The sequence below is a fragment of the Cyanistes caeruleus genome, chromosome Z (assembly GCF_971803275.1).
Source record: "Cyanistes caeruleus chromosome Z, bCyaCae1.hap1.1, whole genome shotgun sequence".
NCBI lineage: Eukaryota > Metazoa > Chordata > Aves > Passeriformes > Paridae > Cyanistes > Cyanistes caeruleus.
In genome coordinates, this window is record NC_141732.1 from 70,687,149 (window position 1) to 70,701,473 (window position 14,325).

At 40.6% G+C, this 14,325-nt stretch overlaps 1 protein-coding gene and 1 long non-coding RNA gene across 2 annotated transcripts in view; one reads left to right on the forward strand and one right to left on the reverse strand.

The window, feature by feature from the left end:
* ADAMTS12 (ADAM metallopeptidase with thrombospondin type 1 motif 12) overlaps positions 1–14,325 on the forward strand; it is a 159,497-nt gene that overhangs the window by 70,150 nt on the left and 75,022 nt on the right. The window lies entirely within an intron of this gene.
* LOC147648561 (uncharacterized) lies at positions 7,381–9,567 on the reverse strand. The gene is made up of 2 exons (XR_015280309.1): positions 9,376–9,567; positions 7,381–8,271 (listed from the first exon to the last, which is right to left on the reverse strand). It is a non-coding gene; the product is annotated as an uncharacterized LOC147648561 (long non-coding RNA).

A 14,325-nucleotide genomic window follows, 5' to 3' on the forward strand; every position in this document is an offset into this window, starting at 1 on the left:
GACTCATTCTGTGTGTCTGGTGAACTGACATGGGCTCAGTGTCCAAAATTAGTTTCTCTGGAGTTGGATATATTTGATGAGCCATCTGTTGTAGATGGCCTACTTTAAACAGGTATCTAAGTTCAGTTTTTCTGCATGAAACACTATGTCCTTGCAGCTTGCCCACTCCTTGCTTGAGCCTGTGTTTTCCAGTTTTTGTGTCCCAGCAGCTGCCTAAACTTGGATCCATTTTCTTGAGCCTGGGGAGACACTTCTGGAGAAATTGTACTTTAAAGGCATTCATAATATTCCTCTAAGCATAGATTCTAGCTTTATGGTTAGTCGGGAATGAAGGGAACTGCTCATAACTAGGAAGGTTATTTTTTCTATCCACTACTACTTCAGTTAACTTGTATGCTCCCTCCTTCTTTAAGGATAAGTGAGGCCCCATGTGCATTTATCCCACACCATGTACAATTGTTTGGTCATCACAGATATTCTGTACCCCTGTGCTATTTATGTACTGTCCTGAAGTAAAGTATATGTAAATAACAGACTGGAAAGACACCGTTTACAGAAAGTTCATACAGATTACACCTTTTTTTTTCCAAAAAATGAAATTATCCCAAAAAAATAGACATCAATCTTTATGCAAAAAGGTGGATGGAAGATTGCTATGCTAAAATGTATAGAAAATGTTTTTATTTGTTGCCCTTAAGTACTGCACTTATTTGAAGATTTTGTTGAACTGTTTTCTTGCATGTCCAGGTTTCTCTATGAAAGAGCATAGGAGAGAATATTGATTTTTCCACCCCCCTCCCCCGGTCTCATTTAGAGTTACCACATTTTTCTCTTGCAAATACTCAGTCTAAACTTACTTCAGCAAACAGCATGTAATAAGGTGTCTTAGCTGAATAAAAAAGTAGATGTTCCTGTGCTGTTTAAACAGCAGTGATGAAGTCTTTGTACACATAAATTGGACTGCTACAGAAAGTCTCTTCTAAGCTGTTCTGATCAATTTCAAGGAACACTGTCCCAAAAATAATGTTTGTGCAAAAGAAAAAGTCCCAAACTTTTACGTCTGTTATTAATCTTTCTTGTAAAAAATGTCTTGGTCTAATATTTTGCTTGTCTGAAGAACAACTTTTGAGTGAAGCTACAGAAAGACGCATTTTTTTATATTTTAAATACTTTTTAAAGACAGTTAAAACACAACATCAGCCTGTCCCCCGTTCAAAGTTGAAATTAGCAGCAAGTTTCTTTCCTGCCCAAACTTTAAAACAAGCTGAATCAAGTTCCTTCCTCTCTGATCTGTACTGTTGTCTGTTGAGACCCTAGTCTGGGTTCCTTCCAGCTCCGTAGAGGTTTGGATTTGGATCAAACTCTTCTTTCAAATACTGTGGTTTTAAAAAGGGATCATTCCTGTCATTTTCTGCGTGATTTGCCTGAAATTATTTGCCTGACATTCTCCAGATAAAATATTCACTGCACCACACTCTGCTTTATGGCATTTTCTTTTCAGCATCCCACTTGCATCTATTGCCCATGGTGAGCTGCTTCTGTCAGTCAGGTCTTCCTCAGAGTAAATGGAAGATGGTGAGAGAGTTGAAATTTCATCTATCAGGGAGGTCACAGGAAAGGAGGGCAGTAAAAGAAGAGAGTTTCCTGCAAAGCCTGGGCTGGTGACGTTTACAGGCTGCTGAAAATTGTCCAAGCAAAAATAACCTTTATATGGGAGAATGAATTACTAAATAACCTCTTCCTCAGCTTAGGGTTGTAACTTGGTTTTGTTCATCATTATATATTTTTTGGACGTTTTTCTATCCTTAAACTATAATTAATCATACTGTTTTATGATAAATATGAACTGGATGTTTCTTTCAGCAAAACCTGCATTTTTCCCTCTTTCTGGTCCAATGCATTTACATATCTTTATCATCTTAAAGCTTCCTGGAGAGAATAGGAGCCAGGGAATTTTTGGAAATAAAAACTGAAATTGTAATTTAGAAAAAGACAAAGGCCCATTTGGTTGACAGGGCTTTGATTCTCTTTCCACAGAAGTGAAAATTTCAAAGTTCAAACCCAGTTCTCAGCAAACACTTTCAAACTTCTTGGCTTTTTAGTGTGAAAGCCTCAATTGCTCCTGTCTCTGAAGGATTCTGGCATAGTTTTCTGTGGGTAGTGACCACAGGGAGTTCAGTTAATTAGACCTGGTGTTACTGGTGAACCTCCACTCCATGCCTGACAGAAATGCTAATAAATTAATGGGCTTATGACATCCAACAGGTTATAGTGCCTCTGGCAATCACTGTCTAATAGGACACTGGAATCAAAAGAAAATAATCTCCCTCAAAGCTCTGGCTAAAACTGGAAATATCCCTTAGCCCTGTAGTGGTATTCACAAATTGCTGAGTGTGGCACGGCTCACCTGAGGCTGATGTTGTCCCAGCAGGATAGCCCATGCAGGAGTTATTAACCTCTCACCTCAGAGGTGCTGCCTCCCCTGAGATGATGTGATTTATGCTGTTCCTCCCCTTGTTCTTTCCAGGAGTGTACAGATGCCTCTAACAGCTCTCCCCAGCTGCAGCACCAAGCCCCTGCTCTGCTGCTTCAGTATCTGTTGTCTGTGTATGGGGGCCTCTTCAGTGGCTCAGTCAGGGGAATGAAATCTTGTGTGCCAAGTTAGAGCAGGAGAGCCTCAACAGTCATCTCTCAAAATGTTGTGAAGCTGGAAAATGTTGTTATCAGGACTTGCTTCTAAGGATGTGTCTAAAATTTTCAAGATGTCATATTAGCATAATTCATTCTGGTGACTGACCAACCCCTTCCCTTCTTCAGGGGGGGAAGTTCTCATCTGTAAGAGCTGTGCTTTAAGTGCTGATCTTTGTGGCAGAAGCACAGCAGGGTTGAGGCTGAGCCTGAGTCTTTGAAGGCTGTATTGCTTAGTAACATCATCTGATATTCAAGGTGTTTGGCCTCAGCCAGGGACAAGGAGGCCCCTCAAAATGCTAGCATGTGCTTTCTTTTTTTGGGCATATTAGTGTGAGTGGTATTTTAAATACAGTGGAGAAATGGAATGGAAAAAACAACAGCTGGTCCAGAGAGAAGCCAAATAAACTGTTGTGTAAGTCCAGAGATAAGAAGGTTATAGCATATGCAGTGTTGTTGATATATGAAACCTTGAAAGAACAGCATTTTGGTTCAAGATTAATTCCAGACTGCCTGTCTCTTATTTTCCTTAGTAATCTAAACCAAAACAAAACTAACTAAAAGTCATTATTTAACTATTCTGTTGGTCTTTCTAGAACTGTTTCTCTTTCACATCATAGACATTATACATTAATTTAGTTGGGGTACTTTATACTTCTTGAACTGTGGTTTGAACATTTAAGAGTGAGATGTCAAGTTTCAGGAATTATAGCTGCTATTTTTCATGACTTATGAACTTCAGTGCAGGGAATGTTTCTTGATGAGGTGCTTTCTTGAGAACGTGGCCTCTGTGTCTGCAGCATACCTCGAGCATGGAGATCTTCAGATAGGTGGAAAAGGATTGAGAAATGGAGAAAATGGAGCACAGAATTTCACTAAGTTGACACCTGCCAGTCAGTGCTATCCCTTTCCCCATCTTCCTTTTAAATTTCATCTCACGTGGCAGTACCAAGGGGACTGAACAGCCTACCGTATTTTATGGAAATGTGTATTTATTTTGGGTGTTTCTAAGGCTGGCTGATGGCAAGGATCCAGCCATTCTCTCCAGCCTTCACCCTTGTTTACACAAAATGGCTCATGCTCATCTTGCTCCTCACGGTCCTTTCATAATGAAAATAAGTCATGATAGCTTTGAGTGATGTCTGGAAAAAGTGCTGTTTTCTTCATAATTTCAGAAAAAAGCAAGGGAAAAAAAGCAGTTGAAATATAAGTCCCGTACACGTAACGTTACAAATCAAACCTAGGGGCTTTTGCAGTTCGCTAGAACAGCTAATTAGTTCTGTTATAAAATAAATGGCGTTACTTATTTGTTTGCTTTGTTAGTTCAGGTAAACAATTTCTGAATATTACTATCAATAGGCATCTTCAGACTGATTTGTAATTTTTAAGGTTTTTACGTAGCAAAACTCAGTGGTAGTGGGTGAAATGGTAAGAGTTGCTTTTCTTGTAGGCTTGGGTCTTGCTACAGAAATTGCTTTGGTACTGCCCTGTTTCTAAATCCTGAGGTGAGAGCAGACAGTGACAGTGACAAACTGGACAGGGTGATGCAGACATAGCTGTCAGATAAAATGTGTCTGCCTGACAGTGCTGGATTACCCTTTGCATTGGAATTGCAGCTTTATTTGCTGTCTAATCACACTATTTGGTCCAGTATGTTTTATATGCCCTCCTCAGCATGGAGGTTGCTGTTTCTTCTAGATCTGCAGAACTTTCTGAGCTTGCAGTTAGCTACTGGCTTGCTGCTTGGCATGAAGAAAACAGAGGGGAGAGCTGAGCATCCTGCCTGTAGAGAAGGTTGCAGTGGGGGTGCAAAAGTTGCTGTGGTTGAAGGCTGTAGGGAGCACAGCTAAGATAGCTCTGGCAATATGGGAGTCTCAGAAAAGGCTATTTTTCCTTGGTTCTCACACGGAACTGGCACTGTGACCAAAATTCTGTTGTGTTTCAGCCTGTCTCCTGTACCATGTCCACTGTGCTACAACACATTCTAGTTTGTCCTGTATAAACTTAGCTCTTGTGAATTAGTAGGCAGGTACAGTTTGTGGAATGGGATTGTTGGAGAAATCCTGAGAATGCCAATAACACATAAAAAAGCTAATGTAAGCACCAAATCTCATCTTCGCCTCACTGAAATCCAAGGACACCTGTTTTTCCCACAAGTTTCACAGCATTGATTACTGTCTTGCTTTCTAGCTTTTAAAATCACTCTTAAGTCCTTTTAGTGCATGCTACCCATTAACTGTGAAAAAATATTTTTGAGAAAACAAATGTGAAAAGGAACATGTTTATACCCATAAGCTAAATAAAATGTTGAAATGCAGCACTAAAATAAAATCTGGAAATTTGTACAGGGACCCTAATGGACCTTCGGTTCAGCTACTTGGATGATTGAAAAAGTTTTGTTTAAAAGTTATGGGGAGTAGTGTAAATGCTTTATATTTGGCTTTAGAATACATTTCTTCCACCTTCTTGTCCCTCTATGTGTTTTGCTGATGAATTGTATGGTATATTTTCTTTGATGTACCATTCGTGCTTCTGCAGCTGACATAGAGAATACCTTCTGGTAAGTTCTGGAAAAAGCAGGGTTCTGTTTTCTATCTTAATTGACTTTGGATAAGACATTGAAAAAAGGGGAAAGTTTAATCTAGATGATTTTTTTTAACATTCTGCTGCCCTTTTGTGTTATAAGTCAGAATTTCAAGGCAGCTGACTGACAATTTTTAAACTATTGATTGTAAGCCCAGGAAATTCTCATTGCCAGTGCTCAGTGAAATAACCCCATATATATTTTAATGGATGCTTTGTCAATTTATATAAGAAAATGCATCCTCACACATTTTTATTTAAAAATTTAGGAACTGAGGTCAGATTATTTCTTAACCAGTCAATTCTGCAGGTCCAAAGACAAACTTCCATCTGGAACCATTTTTTAAAGAACAAATCAATTTTATCTGCTTTATGCTTAGACTTGAAATGATCTGTATCTATTTAGGGCTTCATAACTGGACTACCATGTTGTAACTAGAGAACTCTCTTAAATCCATGTGTTTTAATCTGAATTCTTGAATTACTTTCACATCTGAGGGGGTTAGAGTAGATAAATCTGTCTTCTTGAAATCTACCCAATGTTTTTGTGGTGGCAGTTACAAAAACATAAGGAGATAACAGTAGGGATAGTTTCAACTAGGCTTCCTAATTCCTTTGCATATGCATATTCAGTAGCGTGTCTGTTGATATCTGGAAAGAGAGTGTTTGAAATATCAGCACAGTCAAAGCAGTACTTTTTGAAGGCTGAACTAGAAACTATTATTTCTTATAAATGTGAGCATATTTGAATAACTGAATGATAAAATACCCAGAAAATACCAATCCAGTGCCAGAATGTGTAGCAGAAACCTGACATGGTAAACATACAGAATAGCTGCAAAATCGGGCAGTTTATATGGTGAGCATAAAGAGATCATCTTTAATAACTTTGCCTGACGAATTTTATTTAAAAGTTGTCTCTGGTATTCTCTACAATATATATTCTGGGTCACCATGTAACTTTTAATATGTAAGGTAAGTGCTGAGCTGGCATTTGTTCTCATTGTGAAACACTGTGGACATTCATGTTTGCCACTATTCCCACACAATGAGATCATATTTGTGCTAATCAGTGAAATACTCCAGTATTCTTTGGCATGGCTGCCAAGTAGCACACAGCACTCTTTAGCATACATTAAATTTTCTGTCTCTCACTCAGAGTGGCCAGATCCTGACTGCTGGGAGGAATGGCTGGGCTGTGCCTCTGCCATGAGCGTTCACACTGTCACAGCAAGTCTGACAGGCACAGCTGTCTGCTCTCTTAGAGCTGTTTGGAGTTTCCTGGGGGATGAGCCGAACAGCACTTTCTGAGCTGTCTTTGACCCAGAATGAGTCTGAGCACAGTGGAGGTGTCAGGGCAGAGAGTGCTGACATCTGAGAGAGAGAGTTGGCCTGAAAATGGTGTGAGGGGCTCAGATGTCTGGGCTCCTGGGGGTCACAGCTGAGCTGGAACCTTGCCGAGTATTCAATGAGGGGAGTTGTTTGATGTTTTGGGAAGGCAAGAGGTGCAGTTAGGGAAGGAGGTGCAGAAAAATGCTGTAAGATCAGGACAAGGAGCAGCTCAGTAGTGGGATGATGTAAAATAGCTTTAGTTCATTAGCTGTGTCTTTCACACACAGTTTCTAACCAAACTGCTGAGATTCAGCTTTTGTGAGGGTGAAGCTGTGGGCTGGAGCAGAGTCTCAGTGTGGAGGGAGGCTGCACCTTCTTCTGGGACCACTCAGCAGCCTGGGTAACCACAGGAGTGGTAGCATCTCCCAGCTGTGCTGTGCTGCCTGTGTGTGTTTGCCTCTGACTTCCTTCCTATCCCTCCTGGAGAGGAGGCAGGAGCAGCTGGTCCCAGCTGGCTCTGTACCGATCATTTGCAAGCACAGAGAGATGCAAGTGGCTGATTCTTCTTTATTAACTTGAAGGGAAATGGTGAGCCATTGAGGAGTTCCTGTGGTGCACAGGTTGGGTCTTGGGGACCTGGTGGAGGCCCTTAAATCACTTAAATTTGTGATTCTGCATGGGGGAGCACAAGCAGGCAAAACACTGCTGGGCATATGTTAAGATCCGATTTGTGAGAGATGCCTCTGCCCAAATTAAGGCGTAGACAAGACCATATGCTGAAGTTAACAGTACAGATTTTATTTAACAATGAATGTGAGGTAGAGAAATAGAAGTAGAAGGGGAAGGATGTAGGAGGTTGAGATCAAGCAGAAGACAGTCAACACCTATGCGTCAACCTATGGACCATCCCATTGCTCCTTATTCACATGGTGTCCTGGAGAACCACTTCCATACAGCTCGAGTTCCAAGGAGCCACGAGATGGTCACAGATGGTGTTCCCATAACTTGGGGTGATACATGGATGAGCAGGTGCTTCCTTTTCCACCATTTGCCACAGGAGAAATTTTTGTCCGTATGTGTTAACCAGGATGTGCTAACCAGATCCTGCTGCCAGGCCTGGAACAGCGCCTTCCTGTTGCACATTCCTCCCTTCTGTGCTTAGCTCAAGTTCTCACTGTGGTGATTTGTCTTATGGCAAGTTCCATCTGTGGACTTGACAGTATTTGAGACTGGCACCTGTACTCCTTAAACCCTTAAAACATGCTGGTTTTGGCATGATAAGGATATTACAGGCAGCAAAGTGTCTCTGTGGAGGAAGACCTTCCTTGGTTGTTGCAAGGCTAAAAAAGCCAATATGGTCCCCTTGGATGTGTGGAGCAGCAGTCTGTCCTCTCCAGGGAGGTGCAGTGACATATTGAGGTGTTTTCAGAGGGCTGTTCTATGATTCTGTGAGCTAAACAAGAAACCAAGAGGGAGCAGAAATCTCTTGTATTTTTTCCATGGGGATACCCAAGTCCCCTTCATTTCTGCAACAGTTTATCCCTGGTCAAATCACAGGAAACCTGGCTGAGGATGGACCAAGGAAGTGTGGAAGAAAGCACATTACTGTCCAGAGGAGAGAATTATGCTGTCATACCTGCCTTCTTTGCTGTTCTTCAGCTTCTGGTTCTGTTGGAAACAGAACAAAATGTTTCTTCATATTAGAATTTGATAGATATCAGTATCATATAGACCTTGGTGTCTGATAAAAGTGGAACTGCTGATTTCTGAAGTAAAATATTTTCACAAAGAAATGCCCAAGTTTACTTAGAATCCATGAATCAAATGTGATTATTCTCAGGTATTCTTTCATGAGGGGATGACTGCTAATATTTACTGGGTTTAGATTCAATTATGAACTTCTCTATGTGAGCCTGAATACTGTAAGATGCCCAAGTTGCTTTTGTGCAAGAGGAATGACTCTCCCCAGTCCCTGTGGCACAGCACCCAGCCTGCTACTGCAAGCACAAACTTAATAAAGCCAGGAAGCCCCTTTTGAGCTGCCTCTAGTCCCTTTAGAGTCTGGTTGCAATCTTCTGAAAACCACATTCTCTCTTGTCTGAACCACCTGCAAAGGGCAAACCTTCCATATGAAGCATTCACAGTGCTCAAATCCTCAGAATTACAATTCCTAGTAGTCCTTTCCTGTCCTTTGCTTCTTCCAGCATAATTAGGGTTTTTTTTCTGGCACCTTTCCTTGCATTGGTGCTCTGTCCATCATTCCTACAGTCTGGCCAGCTCTTGGAGCTTGGCATTAGGGCAGCCTGCAATGAGTGCCTTTGTGAAAATCACTTAAATGACTTTAAAGAGCTAATGGGCACTCCAGAGACCTGTGCTGCCAATTTCTGAATCCTGTTGGTTTGTAACTCTCTTTCTGTCCATGAAGCCCATAAAACATGTACCCTTTGAACATTTCAGCACTTACTTTCACTGCTGAGTTCTGTAGTGCCCAGCACAGACTTACCTGCAGCATTCAAGTTAAGGGAACAGTCACAGGATTGTTTAGGTTGGAAGAGACCTCTGAGATCACTGAGTCCAGCTGTTACCCCAACACTGCCAAGTCCACCAGTAAACCATGTCCCTAAGTGACTGTCATGGAGTTACTTTACCTTTAAGGGAGTTGGAGTTGCTGGGAAGTGCTTGGAGTCTTTTCTCCTGACCAATTATCGGTCATTGCTGGGAATTGACAGCAGTTTAGGCCATTGGAAAGTGGGATCAACTTGTGAACCCTACCTTAAAATGTAAAAGCAGAGCTCTCTGGGTTCTCTTTGTTTCCTGGCTGTGGAGGGTCCGGAGCTCCAGGCCTCCCGTCCCTGCCCAGGCCATGCGGCCGGGCGGGGATGGGGCCGGGCCTGCCCCGTCTCCCGGCCGGGAGATGGGGGGGCCTGGGGAAGGTTTTCCCCAGGCCGGGCCGAGCCGATCTCTGGCTTGGCTGCAGGTTTTGCTGTAACTAATTCACTAGAAACTGCCCAGTGAAGAAAGAGAGAGGCCCTGGACTTGCAGTGGGTTGGAGCAGCGACTACACGCTCCAGAGCAGCCATGAGGAACCTTCCATCACAGACGGCTCCAGCTCCTGTTCGGCAGAGATCTCCGAACCATCTACAAAAGCCTGGGCAAGATGTTAACTCTTTCAATACCTAGATGAGACTTGCGGATTAATCTTTTTATCCAGAGAGAGAGAGAGAGATCAATCAACATGAAAAGAGACTTTATAAACTACCAGTGACAGGAAAGAAAAGAAGCTTCAGGAAAGGTAGAGAATTAAGAAGATGCTTTAATTAAGCTGAAATATCTCCCTGTTAAAACTATGGAGATGGACAATGAAGTCCTGAAAAGAACTCCTTTAATTCATGATACAGGATCTAGAGAGGAATAGTGTTCAAAGTGTAAATTTGAGTAAAGAGTAATTATAGTATAGTGAAGTGCTGGGAGATTAAAAGCCATGAGAGGCAATGAGAAAACTGTTTTCTGGTGAAGCTCACAGAAACAGATGAAGAAGACTTTTTTTTTTTTTTTTTTTTTTCCTTTGAATAACTTATCCTTAAAAATGCTATCTCTAGACTCATGGCCCATACATACTTCAGAGTGATGTGAAAATGGGAGGAGTGAACTCTAATAATAGCAGCTCTGAGCAGCTAACATTAAGGGAATAGAAAACTATAACAAAAATAGTTTTCTTGTGAGAAACTCCATAAATTAACAGGAAGAAACTTCTGTTTCTCTATAAAGACTGGTGAAAAGACTAGCAAGAATTGGGACTGTTTTAACCATCAGAGTTCCAGAGTTTTTGTCTCTGTTGTCATGTGAACAAGGGAATAGTGGGTAGATAGGGGATGGAAAGGTTTTTCTGGAGGTTTATTCTGGTGTTCTTGTTGTTGTAGTTTGTCAATAAACTTTCTTTTTTTTTCCCTTTTAAGTTGTATGCCTGTTTTGCTCTTGTTCTAATCCATATCTCACAGCAAGAATATAAGTAATTTTCTTGGTTATTGGTTTAAAACCATGACAGTGACACATCTTTTAAATACCTCTGGGAATTCTGATTCCACTGCTGCCCTGGGCAGTGTCTTCCAGTGCTTGGCATGCCTTTTGGAGAACTTGTCCCTAATACCCAACCTGAACTTCTGCTGGCTCAACTTGGGGCCATTTCCTCTCATCCTGTCCCTAGTTCCCGTGGAGAGGAGACCACCTCCTGCACCCTCCTGTCGGGGAGTTGTGAAGAGTGATCAGGTCCCCCCTGAGCCTCCTTTGCTCCAGGATAAACACCACCAGCTCCCTCAGCTGCCCCTCATCACACCTGTGCTCCAGAGCCTTCTCCTGCCCCACTGCCCTTCTCTGGACACTCTCCAGCACCCCAGTGTCTTTCTTGTAATGTGTAAGACATTGTAGCCTTTTAGCCTTGTTCTTGGTCTTGACTGCAGCTGGTTGCTGACCTCTGATTGCCAGTATGTAACCAGTTTGGATTTTTTTTCATTATTATGAGAATTACATTTATGGAACATCAATTTTTTGAACAAAAGTATGGAACATAAATTCTTGGTGCCTGATTTGAGAGCTTCTGGATACTATTTGGAAAACCAAACCAAAAATCAGGTCAACACTGACAATGTAGACAACAAGATATCACTCTAAGGTTTTTAGCATAATTTTTGTGTGAATGAGTTTAAAGAGCAACATAAAAAAAGAAATATTATTAATAAAGTGCATATGTTTTAATTCTCATTTTCATCATAATGGTACCCCAAAACTGCATTTCTCTATTATTTTTAGGTTACCAGTTCTTAAATTATTTAGTAAGAGACATTATTACTTAGACATAATTCATTGTAATCTGCATAATTCAATTTGTAATCTGCAAATTTGTTTCACAGTGAGTGTATTCTGTTTTATATGATACTTGTTTTTCTTTAAATTATAATATAGTTGTGCTGCAAGTTAAATTGTATTCAGATACCATTTTATCAAGAGCTAGATTAATTCATAGAAATGTCACCTTATTCTTCTAATTAATTACATTAATGTTTTCACCAAAATAAAAGGCACAAGTCACTAAAGTTGCCAAGTGAATGAGCATTGAAAGTTCAAATTACATGGAGTAATGTAGTCCTAGGAAAACATCTGACACAGCTATAATTTTTAATTGTCCCTTACTGACTTGGCTTTAATTCCTGGGTAAAAAAATAAGAACATTCAGTCAGAAGGACAGTCATTGAGGCAAAACACAGGAAACTTCAGGCATATGTCTCCCACTCTGTGTACCTCCTGATGCCCAGCACATCTATCATTCCATCGTTACAGCCTGATTGGTAATGATCAGCAGGCACTCAGCAGCAGTATCTGATTAAGTTCATCAGTCAAGACAGGTCCGATTTTAGCTTCATTCTACTTCAGAGTGGTGTGACTTCACTGTTTGATACGCCACATTTTTGACAGCAGGAATGTCAAAGTTAAACAAACCTTGCTGAGTTGTAATCTTTCTCTGTGCTTGTTTTTGCTGGGACTTGGGGGTTGTCAGCGTGGGCTTGTATGTGATTAAGTAGTTGTAATAGTTTCCTGTGTGAACACTTCTTCACACTCAGAAAACATTTGTGTGACTTAGCTTGGCCTGTTTTAGAAATGCTTATAAAAAGAGCTGTTTTGGTTATCTGTCCAGTTTTAAATTCAAAGAATTGCTTTGTTTTTTTACAAGAGTTTTCCCATTTTAGCATGTGAGTCCTTACTCTCACATTGTCATCATCCAGACTTTGTTTTATCTGTTTATAAGTAGATCCTGTGTGTACAAAGCTACCATGTTTATTTCAGGGGGGGTAGTTAGAACAGGGGAAGAAGATTTCTTAGTGCATTTGATTTGTAAAAAATTAGTAAATTATTGCAATAGATCAGCTATGAAAGTTGTTCACTTATGAGTGAAAGAGAATATTGCTTGTACAGTGGTTGTGTTTCAACACAAGTTGTTGACCTCTTGAAAAACTCACCCCTAAACAGTACAATTTTGTTAATACTTAAACTAACAGCATGCATTAGAACAAAGTGAAGGTTTTTGGAAGAGTCATAATGTAGCAAGTTACATGAACAGTGTGGAATTTATTCGTCTAGCATATTCACACCTCCTGTCTGGGGCTGTAGTATTTTGACTGTGAACATTACAGAGTGGCAAAAATGACAGCTCTTGCGCAGAGAGAAGGGAGCTGAGAGTAGAAAGTGAGGACACAAATCAATGCTACTATATTTTGTGTGACAGTCTTCAGTTGTAGAGTTCTCCTCTACAACTCAGTCATTCTCCTCTTCTGGGAACTTCCAGACATTTTCACCTTGCTTCTGCAAAGCCCTGTGTACCTCCAAAGATATTGAAAGCTGGCTATGTGTAGTTAGCACCCTGAGATCCCCTTGCACACAATGTTGTACTGTACGCTGCATTCTCCTTTGAGCAACACCAGCAGGAAACAAAAGCAGGAAAAACCTTTTCTGTGGAAATCTCAGATAATGCCTTTAAGTGAGGTGAGTCATGTTTGCTCTTTAAGGGGGTTTGGAGTGGTGGAAGGCAAGCAGAAATTAACTGCTTAACAATCAAGCTCATTTTGAATGGATGAGTTGTTCAAAGTGAAGAAGAACTTATGTGGGGTTTTTTTAGAGGTTAGATCATTGATAGTTAAAGATAGAAAACTCTTTCTTAAAAAGGACTGGTAAAGAATGTTGTCATCTGATGAAAAATTAAATAGATTTGTTAGAAGGTAGAACTTTTCTTTAATATACAGAAACCATACGGCTTTAAACTGTCCTGAAGAAATTTGTGGAAGATTGCTTTTTTTCTTATATGGTTGAATCTTAGAGATAACTTAAAATCTTTCCTAGTAGCTGAAAATTAAGGGTCTTTTATGTTGTTAGTCAAGTAGGATTTCTGGGTAGTTTCAAGGGATATTTTTATTTTCACTAAAAACAATTTGGAACTTGATCTTAAAACTCAGCCATTTTGCTGAAGTTTATCAGCCATTTCTATCTAGAAGTTGATGAAATGTTGTCATCTACACCCTTTCTTCTTGTTGTGCAGTCAAATGTCTGGATATCACATATCTATGTTGGGACATGGTATGTTACTTGTTGGGCTGAATCAGTTTTTCTAATGAAAGCTTCACATCTGCAAAATTATCTCCCACAACAGCTAGAAACTTCTGAGTATTGCTGCTTGCATTTTATGCAGTTTGTTACGTGAATCTCTTACCAACCTTGTGTTCGTTTAGTCTTAGACTGTCCTGGCTACTCCCTCAGCACTACATTCCTTTTCTGTTCCTAAGGACTCCAGCATTATTCCTGTCTGTGTTATCCCTCTTCTTCAGAAATGCATGGAAGCCCTCAGAGTAGGACTACCCCTTTCTCTCTTCAGTTCCTTGTGGAATGAGCTGTGCCCAGCAGTTATGATGGAAGAGAGGCTTTGCTCAGCCTGTGTTCCTAGTCTCAAGCCATTCCTCACTTCTTGGATAGTCCTGAACTGGTAGGCTCCCAATCAAGTCAAGTCAAATCATGCCTGGACAACAGGGTGCTTGTGTTTATCAGTAAATCTGAAATCACTAGTAGCATTTTACTCACTGAAGGTAAAAGCAAGATAAGGTTATTTAACTTCACAGTTAGATGGTTAAAAGAGAAAGTTGAAATTTGGAGAGACATAAAAGCAGAACTGTACTTTGTGGC